Source organism: Papio anubis, chromosome 13 (genome assembly GCF_008728515.1).
Source record: "Papio anubis isolate 15944 chromosome 13, Panubis1.0, whole genome shotgun sequence".
Taxonomy (NCBI): domain Eukaryota; kingdom Metazoa; phylum Chordata; class Mammalia; order Primates; family Cercopithecidae; genus Papio; species Papio anubis.
Window position 1 is genome coordinate 14,117,391 of NC_044988.1, and position 18,506 is coordinate 14,135,896.

The window sequence follows — 18,506 nt, forward strand, 5'->3', positions numbered from 1 at the left end:
AAATCACCTTTGTGTCTTAGGATAGCCATCAGCCATTCGGTTTCTATATTTGTTTAATATTTAGACATAGAATGAAAGGAGTGTGGGAAAATAATTAACATTGTAATCCTACAATAGCTACAAAAGATGTACTAATATGTAGTGACAAGAAATGAATAATATGCTATTGTTGTTAGTTACCCCACCATATTTAGCAAGCTAGAGCAGTGCTGTCGAATAAAATTATAACATGAGCCACATATGTAATTTAACATTTTCTTGTAACTACATTAAGACATTAAAAGAGCCAGGCACGGTGGCTCATGCCTGTAATCCCAGCACTTTGGGAGGCCGAGGCAGGCAGATCACGAGGTCAGGAGATGGAGACGATCCTGGCTAACAAGGTGAAACCCGTCTCTATAAAAATACAAAAAATTAGCTGGGCGCGGTGGCGGGCGCCTCAGTCCCAGCTATTCGGGAGGCTGAGGCAGGAGAATGGCGTGAACCCAGGAGGCGGAGCTTGCAGTGAGCTGAGATCGCGCCACTGCACTCCAGCCTGGGTGACAGAGCGAGACCCTTCCTCAAAAAAAAAAAAAAAAAAAAAAAAAAAAGAAAGAAATTAAAACAAACAGGAAGCAGGTGGAAATTAATTTGAATTAACCCAATCTAAAAAATTTTCATTTTAATGTTAAAAAATTATGAATGAGATTTTATATTCTTTTTATCTGGACTAAGTCTTTGAAATCCTGTGCATACTTTATATCTTCAGTAGGATGCTAAATTTTCATTAGAAATATTTGATCTGTATCTAGATTTTACAACATTTACAGTTGAAAAAGTAGATTAACATATCCCGTATCCAAACTATTCCATCGTATGTGATAGTGGCTACCCTATTGGACAGGGCAGAGTTAGAACTTATTCATAAATTTCCAAATTAGATTTTTTTTAATGATTCTGAGCATGTTTGTCAGTATGCTTTTGAGGAGGTATAATAAAGAGTAGACATAGTCTTGCGCTTGAGAACCTTATAAACTAATATAACAAATGTATATCTTGCACTGTGTGAAGTTAGTTTTTTGAATGAGTGTTTCAGCCCTTTTGAGGGACTTAATTTTGAGAACTCAAATTAAGATCTGAGATTTAAGGTGATAAGATTTTAGGCCAGGTGCAGTGGCTCACGCCTGTAATCCCAGCACTTTGGGAGTGTGAGGCAGGCAGATCACTTGAGGCCAGGAGTTTGAGACCAGCCTGATCAACATGGGGGAACCCCGTGTCTACTAAACAATACAAACATTTACCAGGTGTGGTGATGCATGCCAGTAATCCCAGCTACTCAAGAGGCTGAGGCACGAGAATCGCTGGAACCTGAGAGGCGGAGGCTGCAGGGAGCCGAGACTGCACCATTGCACTCCAGCCTGGGCGACAGGGCGAGACTGTCTAAAAAAAAAAAAAAAAAAAAAAAGAAAGAAAGAAAGAAAAAAAGGCAATAAAAATTTGGATAATTCTTTCACAAGTATTCTTAAACTCTGGTTAAAAGATCTAAGAAGTTGGCTGGGTGTGGTGGCTCTCGCCTGTAATCCCAGCACTTTGGGAGGCCAAGGCAGGCGGATCACGAGGTCAGGAGATTGAGATCATCTTGGCTAACACGGTGAAACCCTGTCTCTACTAAAAGTACAAAAAAAATTAGCCTTTTGCGGTGACGGGCGCCTGTGGTCCCAGCTACTCGGGAGGCTGAGGCAGGAGAATGGCGTGAACTTGAGAGGCGGAGGCTGCAGTGAGCCGAGACTGCACCATTGCACTCCAGCCTGAGCGACAGAACGAGACTCTGTCTGAGGAAAAAAATCTCAAGCATCAGTTCATACGGGGATGAGTAATTTAATTACTTAACATAAACCAGGAGGATTTGAAATGAGGCCAACTAATTTTTTTCTTTTTTACGTCAGATGATGCTGTGCCGACGTTGTAACAAGGTTTGAGGGAGGCACACCTCACACATGGGCTTGAGCACCCAATCACCATGCTCGTGAACTACAAAGGGATCGGGCCAACTCATTCTGAGTATAGATTTGGTTCCAGATTTTTGACAGCTCGTATATCACACAGGAGGATATCAATAGTGTGTACATATGGAGCGTCTATCGCATCAAAGATTGAGTTAGCTAGAAGAGAACTGCTGGGGGAAGGCCACAGTTATTTGCTCCCCCATCAGCGTGGCTGCTGGAAAGTTCTAAGAGCCCAGAAGAGGGGGCAAGAATTGATAGCCTGCCAGTCTCCCTCTGTTGATATCTTATTAAGAGGAATCAAGTCCTGGCACTTGGGGTTTTTATAGGAAATGGAATTAGTCCTTCCTCTTAAACTCACAAACAACCAAGAATCTACTGGGGATCCTTGACAGTTATGAATAATTTACAGAAGTCTATTATGAACTATTAAATTATTAAATAGTTATTAGTTATAATAGTTATCAATTGTTAAATGGTTAGATTAATAGTTGTTAATAATTCATAAGCAGTTTCACTTATTAAAGAGAGAGGCAGAGAAGCGACCAAGATCTGATTTGAGTGCTCATGGCTGGGACTGGTCCTCTGGCCAGCTCATTTTGAGGGGATGAGGGGATAATACTCTTCTCGCCTCTCCCCTGACAGCTCAAACTTCACTTTCTTGCCTGCTCATACCTTCAACCTGATGTCACAGCACATGCTGTAAGAAACTCGCCACGGGTATTCCGTGAAAAATTCATACCAGCATCCCTGTCAGGCTATTTGGCCCCGGGCTAAACTGCAGCGTGGCAGTGTCACTCTGCACGGTGTTTTGCAATCACCTGGGTAGGTATCACTGCTCCCCTTTAAAATAAAGACAGTATGGGAGGGACTAGTCAGTACTTCCGTGTGTGTGTGTGTGTGTGTGTGTGTGTGTGTGAGAGATATGTATTTGTGTGTTTGTGTGGAGTGGGGCAGTTTAACATTTCTATCTATTGCTCTTTTTTTTTTAAAAAAAAAATTTACCTGCTCCCAGCACTGATATCGATTGCTCTGAAAAGAAGTTAAAAAACTACCTTTTCTAATAAGTACATGTGTATTATGGAAAATACAATCTAACCTCATTTAATGCTGCACCTCAGCATAATCACTGAAGTAGCATATTTCCCTCCAGTGTTTAACAACTCTTTGTGAAAAACTCTTTATGAAAAAGTTCCACTGACTTGGCTGAAAAAAAAGGTGTATTTTGTTTTTGTCATAAAAACAAATTGCTGGTGATTTAGGGAACTCGTGTTCGTTGCTCTCGGGTTAAAGGTGATTTTGCCGTGGATTGCTGATGCCTCAGCACCTATACATACTTCACATTTGGGGACTTATTAAACGGACATCCATTAAAGCCTCATTTCCAGATTTTATCCATTCAGAAAGATCACCCTTCCTCCAATTTGCAAGAGTATGTTTCTCACACTGCTCCGACTTTGAGTTACTCCATCAGTGCAGGCACTCAGGTGTCCCTGCAGCTGCTCTGGCACTTGGCTGGCAGCATGGTATTTTTCTAGAGAGTTTGACAGTTTTGTTTCCCCTGCCCAGCCTCTGTGGTTGCCCATCAATACCTGGTGTGAGTGGCAAGGAGACTCCAGCCCTGCCATCTTCCTGGAGTCAGAGTCTTCCCTTTCCAGGGAGCTGAGGGTCTTTGTTCCAGGCTGCCACGTGGGGACTCTGCTATTCCAAAGAGGAGGAGGAAGAAGGCTGATAATAGGCATTTCGCCTTTCACTGCCTTTTGGGCAACAGTCTTGGAATGAAAACACTAAAAACAGATGTAAAAACTGAGGGTGACAGTTGGGATCTCATTAGTTTAGTGGCTGTCGCAATACATCCAGGAAAGAGGCTTGTGTGCATGCGGCTGTGTCTGAGAAGCTGGAACTGCGTGTGTGTGTGTGTGTCTGTGTGTGTGTGTGTGTGTGTGTCTCTGTGTGTGTGTGTGTCTCTGTGTGTGTGTGTGTCTATGTGTGTGTGTGTCTGTGTGTGTGTGTGTCTATGTGTGTGTGTGTCTATGTGTGTGCGTGTGTGTCTGTGTGTGTGTGTCTATGTGTATGTGTGTGTGTCTATGTGTGTGTGTGTCTATGTGTGTGCGTGTGTGTGTGTCTGTGTGTGTGTGTCTATGTGTGTGTCTATGTGTGTCTATGTGTGTCTAATAATATCTGTGTAATATGTATGTGTGTGTATAATGTGTAATGTGTGTGTATATGTGTGTGTCATTAGTAATGTGTCTAAATGTCATTAATAATGTCTGTGTGTGTGTGTCTATGTGTATGTGTGTGTGTGATATTAATGTGTGTGTGTATGTGTGTATGTATGTGTGTGTGTGTGTATATTTATGTGTGTGTGTCTGTGTGTGTGTCTATGTGTGTATGTGTGTGTGTGTGTCTATGTGTGTGTGTGTATGTGTGTGTGTGTATGTGTGTGTGTGTGTGTCTATGTGTGTGTGTGCACACGGGTACATACACACGCATCCCTGTCCTCCTGGAGGTGGGGCAGGCATTTCAGGCTTTGCCATATAATTTTCTTGCTTAAGCTTTAAAAAACTGTCAGTTGGGTGGCAGCAGGCTTGGTTATTTTTCTTTATGGGTGCTTCTGTAAATATCTTTAAATTTCAGCTTAGGCTTTTTAGAGGGGCATTCAATGTGAAGAATAAACAGATTATGGCTTTGTCTTAAAAAAAAAAGTTATTGAGGCATGAAATGCACCCAGTAAAGTGCCTCAAGTGCACTCTCTTAATTGAATAGCCGGAACAAGATGATAGTATTTCCATACACTACGGGGTACAGTGCCTCAATTTGATCATTTTGAAAATACATGAGTTTCCAGTCTTCACATACTGCCCTTCCTTACCCTCAGTCTAACTTTGAACTCCTGAATCTTCATAGGAGCTTCTGGGGTCAAGTCCATCACTTGGTTATATGTCCAATCAACAAATGTGAGTCTAGAGCTGAGATGCCTCTGCATCTGTTTTCGCCTCTGGCAAAGCTGAGCTTGGCAAACTGTGCAATGCCGCAGACATCAGAAGGGCCTGAGCAGGGATGCCTCTGTGGCCTGAAGGTTCTCAGAGTGGGAGCCAGAGACCTGGGTTCTGGACCCAGCTCTGTCACTAGCCTGCAGAAACTTCACTGTGATTTCTGAAGTCCTGTCCTCTAATTTGATGGTATTATGATTCTGGTGAAAATATGGCTCTTCGTGTAAATACAATAAACCCATGACCTCAGGGTTCAACCAGGAAGCTTATGTGATCCCAGGACCAGACCAGATGTCCTTCCTCTAAAATATATTTTACAGCTGTTCACTGGCCTCATTCTGTCTTCCTGGAGGCAGTGGCCAGGCCTCTCAGCAGACCACATGGAAGCTTGTAGAGCTGTTCATGAGTTCTGTGTTAGGTTTTCAAAATTGTCAAATGTGGATAATAACATTATTTTCTCCATGGGGCTATTGGTGTGACATACTGGAGTCTGGACTGGTGGGGGCAATCATTTTAATTTGGTGGTCCTCTCTTGCCTTCCTTTGTTAAATATTTTGAATATCATCCCTAGCCCCTGAGAGCTTCCAGTGAAACCCCTAGGACATCCCCTCCATGAATGCTGTTTTCCTTCCTGATCTCCATGCCCTCTGCAATGGCTCAGCAAGCTGTCCACTTCCAAACACAGCAGGTTTCATACAGATAAGACTCCCAGTGACCATTTAGCTGCATCACAGTGAGCTGAGCAAGGCCACAGGCTGAAGGAGGCCTGGGAATTCGAAATGAGGTGGTTGTCTGCGTGTGCTCTGCCTTGACTTCTTCCAGTCGTACCAACAAAGCTGAAAAGAATTCGAAGAGGTAACTGTTGTTCACTGCTCTCCCCACGGCTGCCAAGGTGATTTGGAATTCGTGGAGTCTAGAGGCTTTGGAGGTTTGGATAGCTTAAGTCATCTTAACAAAAGCAGAGTGGAAGTTTGAAAATCAGATCTGCTTTCAAGCATTTTTTTCCCCCTCTCTGTGGTCTTACGGAGGGGAATGGAGAGTGGCTCACAGGCCTTGATTTTCCTGAGTAATTGTTTCTCTTCTGAGATACAGTGGAGCTTTGGAAACTGAGCTGGTGCTGACTTGCTACCTGTATTGGCCACCCCTGGAAGAACTGCAGATGCATCTCCATTTTCCCTCCCCACCTTCCCAAGGCTACCACTTGCCTGGTGCCACCTGAGGACTTACAGCTGCTCTGCTGGGTTAGGCTCTGCTGCCAAGGAACTATATTCAACCTCAGCAGCAGGGTAGTCCTCACGGAATCATGGCTGTCTGATGCCATCATACGGTTGGGATGGGCCATATGTGCTGTTGCTCTTCACCTCTGTGCAGATAGGGCCAGGAGTGAGACAGTAGGGAGTGGTGGGGACTGTGGCAGAGGTGGGTATGCCCCTCATCAAATATTATAATATTTGGTAGTAGGTAATATACTATTTCTTAGAGAAGTGTATTTAAGAATGCCTATAGGAAGATTAGAAAGGCATGAAGGATACAGCGGGAGAAATAACGTTGAAATTGGACTTTCACACACTGAAGGACAAACTTTAGGTACTCAAACTAACAAAGAAAAGAAGAGAAGCAAACCAGATCTACATCTGGCATGGTATTTAGTTTGGGGCATGGAGCACTTGCGACTTCCAGGAGAGTCTTAAGAGAAAAAGACACATTTATGGAGCACCTATTATGTGCCAGATAATGCATTGACATTTTAGTAAGTATTATCTCATTTAATTCTCACAGCAATCCTGTGACATGGGTCTCTTACTCTTATTTTTTTAAATTAAGAAACTTGGGCACAATGAGGACAAATATTTCATCTGGGGTGACTCAGCCAGAACATGGTGGTGTTAGGATTTGACATCCTGACTTCTGTCTTTTAGTTCAGGAGCTCCTGCCCTGTGCTGGAATTTTGATTGCTGGATTTTCTGGCCCCTGTGCCCTCCCTGGTCTCCTCCATTGCTGATGGTAACAAGTGCCCTCCCTGGTCCTGTCTGCCTGCTCTGGGTTGACCCTTGACCTCCTGTGTTCCAGGCTGTCATCGGTGGCCAGGGTTGCTGCCAATTCTGACTGCAGGTCCCCTCACTGCCCCCATGACAGAGCTCACCTGAGCCATCACAGTGCCTTGGGCCTGTGACTGGCCTGCATCTAGCCTGGCTCCTCTGAAAGGTCTGATTGCCTATTGTGTTGCCTCGAGGTTTGGATTTATCTCTGGTTGGTACTGGCTAGGGCCTCTGCCCGCAACAGGGCCACACTGGATAGGAGGGTGGTTTCTCTGCTGTCATTGCAGGAGCTCCTCAAAGATGGTGACTTAGAAATCCTGATCTGGCCAAGCGCGGTGGCTCACACCTGTAATCCCAGCACTTTGAGGCTGAGGCGGGCGGATCACAAGGTCAGGAGTTTGAGACCAGCCTAGCCAACATGGTGAAACCCCGTCTCTACTAAAAATACAAAAAATTAGCTGGTCATGGTGGCGGGTGCCTGTAATCCCAGCTACTCTGGAGGCTGAGGCAGGAGAATCGCTTGAACCCAGGAGGCAGAGGTTGCAGTGAGCCAAGATTACACCACTGCAGTCCAGCCTGGGTGACAAGGCAAGACTCTGCCTCAAACAAAACAAAACAAAGCAAAAACGCTGATCCGCTGTCTGTGAGGAGGAGGGCTTTGAGGTTGATGAGTGGTGTGGGAGGAAGGTGTAATTCATTGTTGAGAGTTGTGTTGTCTTCTCATTTCACATATACTCGATTATAAATAAATTAGAACGTTTTGAATCTGTAAATTTAACACCCCATACTCAAGTGCCCCAGAAACACTTTCATATGTGCAGAGTAAAGGAAGAACAATTGGTGTAAAGTACAAGAAAAAGACTTTCCTACTTGGCAAATCTTTTCTTTTCTACTTGGCAAATCTCGTCTTTTCTTCGGTGTGGACATCGCAGCAGACAGACGTTTTCATTTTCAAGTGTCAGTTACAGTTTCGTTTGGAGATCTGTTAGTTAGGGTTATCCAGAGGCCACTGTGTGGCATGAAGGCCGCTGTGTGGTATGAAGGCCGCTGTGTGGCATGAAGGCCGCTGTGTGGCATGAAGGCCGCTGGGCTCTGGCAGAAGGGCTGCTGGAATTGGATCTCGCACACTCTGTCTCCTGGCAAGCTCGAGGCTGGGGGCTGCCTGGCTGTTCTTTCTTGCTGGTGTGCTCCATACACACGATACAGATATGGCTCAGGTTGGCCCTAGTGACCATGTTCTAGTGGAAGGGACCTGTGTTTTTGTCTTCCCTCTGCCACTGAATAGTTGTGTACTCTTGGGACAAGTGACTTACCTCTCTGAGCCGCAGTTCTCATATTTGTGGAATAAGGAACATAATGTCATTCTGAAGATTAAATGAGATAATATCTGAAGAGAGCTCCTTGTGAACTCTGAAATGCTATGAAGTGCTGGCTACTGCACATAGCAATCCCTCACCACAGACTCTTGGGCTTTGGTTTGGGTGTTTATTCCAAATTGTGAAGTAGGTAGAGTGAGTTCTGTTCTCACTCCTTTTCTTGTATCAAGTAGCCTTTTCACTTACAAGCTTGCTTGTCTCAGAAAAGCAATTCCTCAAAGTGCAAACATTCCTAATCCTCAAACACTCCTTAAATCTTTCATCAAACTCAATTGTCCTTTCTCTTCGTGTCTGTTTTCCTAAATCCACACCTGTGCTTAGCTATGTATGATTAGACAAGATCATAATACACTTATTTGCAAGGATAAATAAGGAGGCATCTTTCCTAAGTATATTTGCTTTAACTCCTAAGAATAGGAGAAAGCCAGTTTTGCTAGATGAATGAATTTAAAATGTGAGCTGTCATGCCGCTGAGACTAGAGTGTGGTGGGAAAAAGAGAGGCCCCTTCTGCTGCCCTTTGGAGCATATCTTCTGGATGGTATGCCTCTGGTGTGGCTGCTATCAGCCAGCAGTATCTTAATTATTTATTTATTTATTTTTGAGATAAGATCTAGCTCTGTCACCCAGGCTGGAGTGCAGTGGTGTGATCTCGGCTCACTGCAACCTCCGCCTCCTGGGTTCAAGCACCTGCCACCACACCCAGCTAATTTGTGTATTTTTAGTAGAGATGGGGTTTCGCCATGTTGGCTAGGCTGGTCTTGAACTCCTGGCTTCAAGTGATCTAACCTCCTTGGCCTCCCAAAGTGTTGGGATTACAGGCGTGAGCCACTGTGCTCGGCCTTATTAATTTGTATCTAATAAATTTTATATAGGATTTGAGTTGGCTAATAGGTAGTGCTGAATAAAGTCTTAAGAAATAATACAAAGTAAGAATAAGGGTAAATAAAAGTAAATGAAATGTTGAGACTGTGGGAAAGAGCTGGCTGCAGGTGTTCAGGCTGTATGACTTGGCATAGTTGTTGCAGGATCATGCATTTGGCTTTGAACTTCCTGGAAGCAACTTGGAAAGGGAAATGTAATTTATCCATGAGAGAGAAAATCCATCAGTTCCCGTGGAAGACAAGGATTTCTCAGTCTTAACTCCAACTTGGGACTGCACAAGAAAATAGGTGATGAAATCAACAGCAGCCTCAACAGCAGCTTACAGCAAAAGCAGAAGCAAATTTTTAGCCTGTTGTTGCTTTTCAAGTTCTTGCTTAGAGCTGAGGGCATAGGACCTCTAGAACTTGGTGTTAGTGGTAGCCTGGTAGGTAATCACCTTGGGTCAATGTGATTCAAGTACACGGCATTCTGTGGCTGTTTTGGTTCTGTTTTGGGACAGGGAGAACTAACTTCACTTCTGCAGAGCCAAAGGAAACATGATTTTTGAAGGAAACTCCGAAGATAGCACACATGCTTTCTATTTTGCCTGGAAAGATTTGAAGAGGAGGAGACTTAGCTTATTCCTGGCAGGAATTTTCCAAGGCAATCTGGGCAGCCCCGACTGTCTGAGATAATCACCAGCCATTACTAGGGATGTGGGAACCAAGCCAGACCTAAGCTTGGTTTTATGTGTAAAAATGGCCACTTTGGGAAAGGGCGGGGTCAGGGAGGTCGTTGGCTGGTCAGGAGGCGCTTGGCTGGGCCTGGCTCTGAGCCCAGGTCTAGCCCCCATCTCCCATGTGAACAGGTCTAATGGCCCTGCTTCTGGGTCTCCCTGTCTTGCACTGGAGTCATGCTTGTAATCAGAGGCCCACTGTGGCTGCAGTTGCCTGTTCACAATTTGAAGGAACATCATCAGCACTAAGTGTGAAGTAGATTTTTTTTTCTGTGCATTAATCGTAGCATTTGAGCATGTTAAAAAGTAAGCAAAAATAAAAGAAATATAATTGTAGTGACTGAATGACCCTTGTTTATTCTGGAAACAATAAATGCAAATATTGAAAAAAAATTAAAAAGAGCACAGTGGTCTTCTTCCATAGTTTAAAAAAATATCTAGGGTTTCCTGCTTGCCAAAGAAACATACTCTCACCACAATGAGATGCCATCTCATACCAGTTGGAATGGCAATCATTAAAAAGTCAGAAAACAACAGGTGCTGGAGAGGACGTGGAGAAACAGAAACGCTTTTACACTGTTGATGGGAGTGTAGACTAGTTCAACCATTGTCAGGGACAGTGTGGCGATTCCTCGAGGATCTGGAGCTGGAGATACCATTTGACCCAGTGATCTCATTACTGGGTATATACTCAAAGCATTATAAATCATGCTGCTATAAAGACATGTGCACGTATGTTTATTGTGACACTATTCACAATAGCAAAGACTTGGAACCAACCCAAATGTTCCTCAGTGATAGACCGGATGAAGAAAATGTGGCACATACACACCGTGGAATACTATGCAGCCATAAAAAAGGATGAGTTCATGTCCTTTGTAGGGACATGGATGAAGCTGGAAACCATCATTCTGAGCAAACTATCACAAGGACAGAAAACCAAACACTGCATGTTCTCACTCATAGGTGGGAATTGACCAATGAGAACACTTGGACGCAGGGTGGGGAACATGACACACTGGGACCTGTCATGAGGTGGGAGTCTGGGGGAGGGATAGCATTAGGAGAAATACCTAATGTAAATGACGAGTTAATGGGTGCAGCACACCAACATGGCACATGTATACATATGTAACAAACCTGCACATTGTGCACATGTACCCTAGAACTTAAAGTATGTATATAAAAAAAGAATCATACTCTCACCAGACACAATACAAAAAAGTGAAAGATAATAAGAATCATTCATGACTCCATCATACAGTGATATTCACTGCTAATATTTCCTTCCACTATTTCTGTATTTATATCTATGCATACATGTCTAAGGCCATATATATTTTTATGTTGATATCCATAGCTCCATAGATCAATGAGAAGTTTAGTATGAACATCAAGACCTGTCCCAGAAGTCTTTTTATGACTGCTGAAGATGTTCAGTTTAGAAGGAATATTAAAGCATTTGGAAAAAGTGGCAATGTGAAGGGAACAGAATGAGATGGGAAGGAGAAGGGGAGATGAAAGGGAGGTAACTCACACGGGATGTATGTGGACTCTGTGTGAGGGACTGTGCTGCAGTTTCGCCCTGCACACTGTGATTTCTATTACCCCGAGAGGTGGTCTGGGGTCGGGGATGGGGGAATGTCTCCAGGAGTCAGCACTCGGGTTCAGGAGTCAGACAGATCCCATTTTACACGTTGGCTTTCCCCCCTATTAGTTTAGAACCTTATTTTTCTCCTGTGTAAGATCCATATGTAATCCCAGCACTTTGGGAGGCTAAGGTGGGTGGATCACTTGAGGTCAGGAGTTCAAGACCAGCCTGGCCAACATGGTGAAACCCCATCTGTACTAAAAATACAAAAATTAGCAGTGTGTGGTGGTATGCACCTGTAGTCCCAGTTACTTGGGAGGCTGAGGCAGGGGAATCGCTTGAACCCAGGAGGTGGAGGCTGCAGTGGGCCAAGAGTGCACCATTGCACTCCAGCTTGGGCAACGGAGCAAGACTCCATCTCAAAAAAAAAAAAAAAAAAAAAGATCCGTATAAAACACCCTTCATGTGGTTTTTGTAAGGACTTAAAGATTGAATGTACACAAAGCTTTTATGTCTGGCACTAGTAGACTGTCACCAGTGGTAGCTGTTATTGTCACTGTTATTCCAAATCTGAGCAAAGTGAGTCTCAGAGAGGGTGATGCATCTAAGATCACCCGGCTAGTAAGTGGTAACAGGATTTGAATTCTATCAATTTGAAAGATGTGTTGGGCTTTGGTGCTCACATTCTTTATTCTGTACTAGGTCAATGCCAAAGGAAACAGATTATATTTATTCAATAGTCCAACATATTTCATTTTCTACATCAAGTGTCTGTAAAGAAATAGATGCTGGTGGTTTGGAGTTCAAACTGGCCTTTTTTTTGGCAGTTTCAAGGAAAGCAAAGGATTCTGTTCTCGGTTTGTGTGTAAAGCCAGGAAGAAAACATACCTCCCTTTCTGTCACGTCATCTAAAGCTAGTGGCATCCGCAGATAACAACCAAGGGAGGGTTAATGTGTGTGTTTGTTTTTGCCCAGGAAAACAGCGATGAATTTCATGCTTGGGAGTGCTGCCTACTATTTAGCAATGAGGCTTTTTTCCACTAGATTAGGAAACAGATGTTTTCTGGTCCATTGAGGAGTTTTAAATGCTGGAAATACTTAAAAATAATTTTCCAGGGCTGTTGCCCTCGATTCTTGGATTATGATCATTCTGGCTGGGGTCCAGTGCCCTCGAGCTTTTAATCGGTAGAGACTCTTTTGTGTATTTATCTACTTGGCTCAATGTGACCTTTTAAATCCTTAATTCGTGGAGGCATCGTTTAGATCCAGGAGCTGAGACTATTTCTTTTTTCTCCTTTTAAGTCTAAATAACTAATGTGTGAGGATCCTCAACTGGTGAATTGCCTTGGGATCAACCTTGGGATCCGTTCAGTCGGAATCTGACTTCTCAGGCATTCCCACATTCTTTTCAAAGGTGATATTTTGAAATAACAAAAGCAAAATTCACATTATCTAGACCTCACTGGGTACTTATTCTCTTGGTCAGCAGGGGATAGGTCATGCAGCAGTGACCAGACCCCTTAGCTCAGTAACTGCATAAAACATTGATTTTCTTGCTTGGGCTGTAATGTCCCATGAGGGTCTATTGGGGCATTCTTCTGATCGTGGTCACACAGTGACCCTGGATGATGGAGGTTTTATCTTGCATGCTACCATGACCACCACAGTAGAGGGAAGGGTGTGTGGTGAGTCTCTCACTGGCTCTTTAATCTACACTGGCTGAAACAAGGCTCATGGCCAAGACCTACTGCAAATGGAGCTGCAAAGTACAATTCTCTCCTGTGCCTAAAGATGAGGAGAATCAGAATGCAGCCCTAATGGCCCACACCTCCTGGCGTCAGACTCTGTGTTAGGTGCCTCACATGTACCATCTGTAATCTTTACCTCAGTTATGCAAGGCACAGGCCGCTGTTCCTATCTGATAGATGAGAAAATGGATTCAGAGAGGTCAGGAGAATTGCCCATGGAAACACAAGGCTCAGATTGGAATCCAGTCTGTCTGCTAACAAAATGAGTGTGCTTCCCTCTCTGCTATACTGCCTTTGATAGCGTAGGCTTTCCCTTTCTTCCCCAACTGAACAAATGAAGAATTGGATAGTAATGTTGCCCCTTGTCCTGTGATCATTTTTTATGTGGTGTTGTGTATTGCCCTGGAGGCTGGAGGTGACAATTGCTGATGGCCCCATGGGAGTGGTCCAGCTGGGAGCTGATCTATTGAATCATGTCTTTAGGGATATGATATGGACAGTCCAGAGGCCAGAAGTGATGGAAGAAGAATTAGGGATCCACTGGACCAGTCAGAAACTGGACCATTACTCTCTTTGGACATTGGATTATGGGGACTACCACATGACTATTATGCTGATCACTGAGGTATTGATTACATTTATATTTACAAGGGGAGCTTTGTGTTCCATTAATCTAAATGACAGTTTGGTCCAATAAGTGCCTTGAACATGACTTGGATTTCAGAATTAGAGTATAGGTGAAGTGCTCTTCTGACCTTAGAAATGACCCAGGCATAGGACCACTGGCTACAAAGAAATTGGGTCTGGTTTCCTCTGCTGGTAGAAACCAGAAAATCCTCAGCAGTCTGCACCAACAAACTTGCTGATGCCCAAGACTATTTCTTCTGGTTTCTGTGATGGCTATTGTCAGGGAGGTAGTGCCACCAAGCTGGAAGTATGAGTTTTGAGACCTTGAGACGGATCTTGAAAAGCAGTTCCTTGCTTGAAAAAAATTCTGAATATAATGAAATATATTTAATATAGGTTAGTATTATATCTAGTCTTTCTACCAGTTTCTCCTTATTTTATTTTATAACGGCTAACATTATCTTTGTTTACTTACTGCTTACTGCTAACGTACTGTCCCTCACTGGCTAAATATCTTCTGATGGCTTCTCATTGCCCACAGGGAAAGTTTAAACACTTTGGGCAAGGCACGTAGCTCTTTGTGATCTTGTCTGTATCTACTAATAAAATAATCATAATATATCTAATGATGTGTTCAGGATGTTTCTCCACAACAGAGAACCCATTTTTAAGGGCCTGCCAAATAGAAAGTGAGAATTTCTGCTAGGATGGGGTTTCGTCTTTCCTCTCCACTCAGCAGTGTGCTGCTGCTGCTGCATGAAGAAGCCAACTACAAGAAAGACGGTAGACATAGAAGGGTCACATTAGGCAGACAGGTGCTTTGGTGTTCTGTAACCATCCAGTTGGCTGTAACCAGTGAAGACTGAATGCTTTCTCTGGCCCATTGTAAGCCACCAGTAGGCTCCTCAGAGCAAACCAGATGTGAGGAAGAAAGGTTCCATGTGGTAACCGAGAGAAAAGGCTCTAGGCTCAGTCATTATAGGGAGCTTCCTGTGGCCATTGGTTATGGGTTGTTACCATGTTCTTCAGGATGAAGAATTGGAAACCAATGTCCTAACTGTCTCTGGAGCCTGTATGGACCCTATCCATTTATGAACATTAAATGTTTTATGGCTTTCATGGCCCAAACAATATTTAACCATGTTCATCAAGTGTTAAGTGAAAGATTAATTATTATATGTGTTTCCTGGGCTGGTGACCCCCATTTGGTGATGAGCATCAAGACTCTGGGACTCAGAGTAGGGATGTCCAGGTGAGCAGCATCCCCTCACAGATGACTTTTTAAAGGAAGTTCACATGTGTATGGAGGTGCAGCTCCTGCAAAAGAGGTGAGGGTTTTCAGGCGTCTCCTTCCTTCCTCCAGAACGGTTTTCTTTCTCTGGAGAGGGACCTGCGGCAGCCATTCATTGTGTGGGAGGAAGGCTATGCTGAGACGCAGCACAGAGTCAGGAACAATCTCTCATGGCCCTCTCAGTTGTGGGACGCACAGAACACACACCGCAGGAAAGACTATTTCTACCTGTTGCACCAGCGAGGTTGTTTGGCCTAATTTAGGGGCTGTGCCCTGGGTCAGACCTGATCATACATCTGTGTGGAGAAAATATTCTCTTTGCTGGGCGTGATGGCTCACGTCTGTAATCTCAGCACTTTGGGAGGCAGAGGTGAGTGGATCATCTGAGGTCAGGAGTTTGAGAACAGCCTGGCCAATATGGTGAAACCCCGTTTCTACTAAAAATACAAAAATTAGCTGGGCATGATGATGGGCACCTGTAATCCCAGCTACTTGGGAGGCTGAGGCAAGAGAATCTCTTGTGGTGAGCCAAGGTTGAGCCATTGCACTCCAGCCTGGGCGAGAGAGTAAGACTCTATCTCAAACAAACAAACAAAAAAGCAAAAACAAAACAAAACAAAAAATCCCTCTCTTCTGAGTCAGGTAGAGTGGGTAGAAAGAAACAGTCTGTGACTCTCCCTAAATACAATGTCAAGACCTATTTAGGACATCATCTGTAAGTGACAAGTATGATTTTCTCCAAATAGTTGGTGTTTATTTCAGCAATGTAAAAGCTGGAATTTCTGGGTTCTGTTTCTTTGGAGTAATGTTATATGCACTTCACTACCCCCTATTTTGTGGCTTGCTTCAGAAAATACATTTTCTTTTCTTTTTGTGGGGAAAGTCCAATAAGGTATTTCCTTGAGTTGGATTCTTTCTTGGTATGCTTAATAGTAATTTAGCAGACATATTTAGCCTTTTACTGGCACTTCCAACCTCCCTGGGAGTCTGCTTATAGCACCAGAACAGCCGGTGTGTGGGAGGGGAGGCTGATTCTGCAAAACTGAGTGTGTTTCCCGCACGTGCCCTCACATGCCCCCTTCTCTCTTTTTATCCTGCACTCTCTTTTGTGCTCTTGAGGATCCCCCTGCTTCATTCGCTTAGCTTTGCTCTGTCACTGCCAGTGACACACATGTTCTCTAAAATGACAAATCTCATACAAACTTTATGCCCTGGAGCAAAAGAGAAATCAAGTGCTGCGATCAGGAAGGTGCACATATGTCCCGTCTGTCTTTTCTTTGCATTTTATTCTACTTCCACGGAAGACCCACGTCTGTGTGCTTGGTTTATAGGCTGAATCTCAGCCGGGTCAGAATGGTGGAATCCACTTGGTATTGGTTGGTGATTGTGGTCAGTAATGATGGATTAATGACAACTATATGAGCCAAATGGAACCTTCCTAGGCTTCATGATATTTTGGAACTAATTTTAAAGCTCAGACTTCAGTGGCAGGACAGGGAGATAGGTGGATTAAACGATAAAGAAAATCTCAAGGTATAATGTTCAATAAATTAAAAGTATTACTCTCATACAAATATAGAATGGCACGAGCCAAAAATTTATTTAACTCATCAACGAGGAAACTAGCAGGATGGCAAAGCTGGTTTAAAGGAACATATGATAAGTCTGTATAGTCAATGAAACTAAACAACGCTGGGATAAAATTTGCTGAGACACAATGGAGGTATATAACGGACATAAGGTGGTAAAACCATACACGTTGAGTTGCTTCCTCTGTAGGACAGAAATTATTTGCAGCTTATCAATCCTTTACAAGTTAGCATCCAGTTTTATAGTCTAGACCCTAAAGATTAGCAAATATTAAGTCAAGCCAAGTTTGCCTCCCTAAAGCATCAGGTGACCCTTATGTGGCTTTGATAAACAAGACTCTGTGTCACCTTGAAAGAGCACCTCATCGTCTTTTTGCCTTATTTCCAAATTTTGGATAATTTTTCTTGAGAATACATGATGGAACCGTTGCAGATGGGGTGGCTGTGGTCAACATTGGAACAGTTTTCTGTTGTCTTGGCTGATGTTTACTCTGAAGGGTTACGTATTTCGGGGGCATCTGTAGCTTGGGCACTGCCTCCATTTTGCCCTCACCTCTTTCATTCCAGGGGGTATGTTGTGACTGTTTTCAGGGATGATGGCTCCTAGGTAAGCCATCTGGATTGATATTCTTTTCCTGTCTAGCTGTCTTGTTTTTTTTTTTTTTTTCCCTTGGTCCAGGTTGGAAAACTTCAGCCACAGAGTAAAAATGTATATCTTTAAATGGAATGATTATTTTTGGGATGGCATAATTTAAAAACAAAATTGTATTTTTATCTAGGCCCAGGACAGAGTGTTAAATGAATCCGGTGAAGTAACTGGTTTCAATATAAGAAATGACTCTTTTATCTTTAAGTTTATAAGCAACATTTTTTTTTGAATTGAAATATTTCAAATGATTGCTGTATTGCTTCCTGAAGCAAGATTTTCTTTGCTAGTTGATCTCTTGTGCATGCGCGCACACACACACACACACACACACAATCTTATTAATTTAAATTTTGCAAAAGAAAAATGTGTGATTAATTTGAACACACTAGATTGTTATTTAGTAAAAAGCTAAAAATAGCAAAGCCCTTTGAGCCCTTTGTAAAGCCTGCCGTGCAGACAGTTTTATGTGTCAGTGACTTTATTTAATTATGTTTCAGGAGCTATGATTTGACCCTCAGCGTGAGAGAACAACAAATGGTTTTAATGGATTTCCACGGACATTTCTTTCTTTTGGAGCTGCTTTATCTCAAGGTGGATGCTGCGAAGTCAGAGTCCAAGATGAGAATCTTAGGAGAGGGATTGCTGGGATGGGGACAGGGTGAGCTGGAGTGAGAGTGAAGGCAGGACCGTGGGGGGAGAGAATCTGTGTGGTGTGGGGCTGCTAGGGCAGCTTTGATGCACCAGGATTTTCCTGCTTCTGATTCCTGAACATGTGCACATTCTGGGGTCTCTTTTTTAAATAATTAGTTTGTGGGGATCTAACTTTTGTCTCAAGCCAAATTAGGGTTCTAGGGATTTTTGGGTGGCAGATCCTGATCCAGTTTCTCTCTGTTGTGGTCTTAGGACCATGTTAAACTCACTGGGGCAGAGGGTTGATAGAAAAAGGTATATCCTTGGTTTCCACCTCATATTTACTGAATCAGAATCTGGGGATGGGTTAGGGAATCTCCATTTGAAACAAGC

The 18,506-nt window shown here is 43.4% G+C and overlaps 1 protein-coding gene and 1 non-coding gene across 4 annotated transcripts in view; one reads left to right on the forward strand and one right to left on the reverse strand.

The window, feature by feature from the left end:
• Positions 1–18,506, forward strand: part of FRMD3 (FERM domain containing 3) — a 282,336-nt gene that overhangs the window by 92,727 nt on the left and 171,103 nt on the right. The window lies entirely within an intron of this gene.
• Positions 1,920–2,022, reverse strand: LOC116270174. The gene has a single exon (XR_004178100.1). It is a non-coding gene; the product is annotated as a small nucleolar RNA U13 (small nucleolar RNA).